Consider the following 2,892-nt stretch of genomic DNA (forward strand, 5'->3'; position numbering starts at 1 on the left):
CTGGAACCATTTGGAAAAGGCAAGGAGACCAAGGTTAGCCTCATCAATGAGGGCTTTAAAATGTTTGTGGGGAAAGTACAAGATTTGTGTCATTTGCAAATGAAATGGAGAAAATAGAACTGGATACAGCAGCAAGATCATTGATATAAACCAAAGATAATAATGGACCAAGAATTGATCCTTGAGCCACTCCACAAGTTAGCTTAGCCTGCCCCGCTGCCTTGTCCTGTCAGAACGCCCTCGGTGTTTCCTCCTCGGTCGCAGCTCCAGGCAGGGCCGTGATCCCTGGGCCCACAGGATGCAGCAGACCAAGCTCTCCCAGCCGATCCAGCGCCAGCTCTTAGACATGGACAAAAACACTGCATCAACGGTACTGGGTGAGGCCGCCGCAGACATGAATTCATGCAGCTATCTTCCCACACTGGAAGCGAATGAGAAATAGATAGAGAGAGATGCACTACATGTACAAAAGTATTGGGACACTTGGCCATTACACCTACAGCAGCTTTTATGACATCTCATTCTAAATCCATAGGCATTAATATGGAGTTTGCCCCCCCCCCCCTTTTGCAGCTATGACAGCTTCCACTCTTCTGGGAAGGCTTTCCTCAAGATTTTGGAGTGTGTCTGTGGGAATTTTTGCCCATTCAGCCAGAAGAGTATTTGTGAGGTCAGGCATTGATGTTGGACGAGAAGACCTGGCTCACAATCTCCATTCTAGTTCATCCCAAAGGTGTTCGATGGTGTTGAGGTCAGGGCTCTGTGCGGGCCAGTCAAGTTCTTCCACACCAAACTCACCCAACCATGTCTTAATGGACCTTGCTTTGTGCACTGGGGCACAGTCATGCTGGAACAGAAAAGGGCCCTCCCCAAACTGTTCCCACAAAGTTGGAAGCGTAGAATTGTCCAAAATGTCTTGTAATGCTGAAGCATTAAGATTTCCCTTCACTGGACCTAAGGGGCCCAGCCCAACCCCATACCATTATCCCTCCTCCACCAAACTGTACCGTTGGCACAATGCAGCCAGGCAGGTAACATTCTCCTGGCATCCACCAAACCCAGACTGGTCCATCAGACTGCCAGACAGAAAAGCTTGATTCGTCACTCCACAGAACACGTCTCCACTGCTCCAGAGTCCAGTGGCAGCGTGCTTTACACCATCCACCCAACACTTGGCATTGTGCTTGGTGATGTAAGGCTTGCATGCAGCTGCTAGGCCATGGAAACCCATTCCATGAAGCTCCTGGTGCACAGTTTTTGTGCTGATGTTAATGCCAGAGGAAGTTTGGAACTCTGCGGTTATTGAGTCAACAGAGCGTTGGCGGCTTTTACGCACTATGCGCCTCAGCCTCGTTGACCCCGCTGTGTGACTTTACGTGGTCTGCCACTTCGTAGCTGAGTTGCTGTTGTTCCTAAACGCTTCCACTTTTCAATAATACCACCTACAGTTGACCGTGGAATATCTAGCAGGGAAGAAATTTCATGAACTGACTTATTGCAAAGGTGGCATCCTATGACAGTACCACGCTTGAATTCACTGAGCTCTTCAGAACGACCCATTCTTTCACAAATGTTTGTTAATGTAGACTGCATGGCTAGCTGCTGGATTTTATACACCTGTGGCAATGGGTCTGAATGAAACACCTGAATTCAATGATTAAGAGGTGTGTCCCAATACTTCTGTCCATATAGCGTAGATGGATAGATAGACGGTTATGTGACCTTGGGAAGAGAAATAATATGTAAAACTTTAAAGTGACGGTGTATAAATGTGAAGGGAACATGATGGCTGCTTTCCTCCATCTGCTAACTGAAGAGCAGTCGGAGGTGAAAGCCCTGGTTCAACCCACGCGTTGTTATTCATCATCAAAGAAAATACAACGATGACACTTTCCTTTTTAACGGTTCACTTTATTGAAATAAAAATGTGTTGACAGGAAATGGCAGTTGAGATGAACTGAGATGGAAACTATTTACCAAGGACACCCCGAAGGAAGAAACTTCCAAAGTCAGACATCAGTCAGTAAATAATGAAGTCAGCATGTAAAACAGCAGCCTGCCCGGCTGCAGAACTGTCACGTCAGTTCAGAGGGATGCGGGGGGGGGGCTTCATTTCATTTGTGTCTTTGTAGATGAAATATGCCCTTTAACAGGTGAGGATGCCATGAGATAGCGCTGTGGTATTCAGCTGTTTCATAAGATACCAATTTTCAATCCAACACACAAATGTCCTGCTCTGAAAACATGACCGAGGACATCAACAACACATCAGAGATCAACAGAAGCAATCTGTGGCTCCAGACGCCCACTCGGCACTGCTGCTCGTCATCTACAAACACACAAGTCCCCCATTTAATGTGACTCGTTTCAGAACAGACAGCCCAGATGACTCTTTGCCAGTTCGGGTAATGGACCGCCTGGATATGAGGGAATATTGTGAACAAGCATTCATAAGAATTAAGGTCTAACTAACGGCATGGTGAGAAACGTTACAGGCTGCAAACATGAATATCAAGGGTGTGCATCTGAAAAATATTAACTCTCAGATATCACGTCGGGCACCAACTCATTCCTCTTTCATTGCAATTGAGTGCATAGTACAAGACAGATTTCTCTTTTTAACAATAATGCACAATTTAGTTTTACTGTATATATTATATAATCCAATATTGATTATATATCCTTATGCACCAATTATTTTATTTCTGATTACACAACGAAGGAAAAAAGTGCAATTCACCTTAAATAATCAATAAAACAATATAATTAATTAATAAGTTCAAAATAAACACACATAGAAAGATCTGACGCCACCTTTATGAAATATTAAGAACTTACGACCAGGTGACCCTTGAACCTGCTCAGCAGTAAAACTGCTCTGTAGTGAGGTGA

This window comes from Lampris incognitus, chromosome 4 (genome assembly GCF_029633865.1).
Source record: "Lampris incognitus isolate fLamInc1 chromosome 4, fLamInc1.hap2, whole genome shotgun sequence".
NCBI lineage: Eukaryota > Metazoa > Chordata > Actinopteri > Lampriformes > Lampridae > Lampris > Lampris incognitus.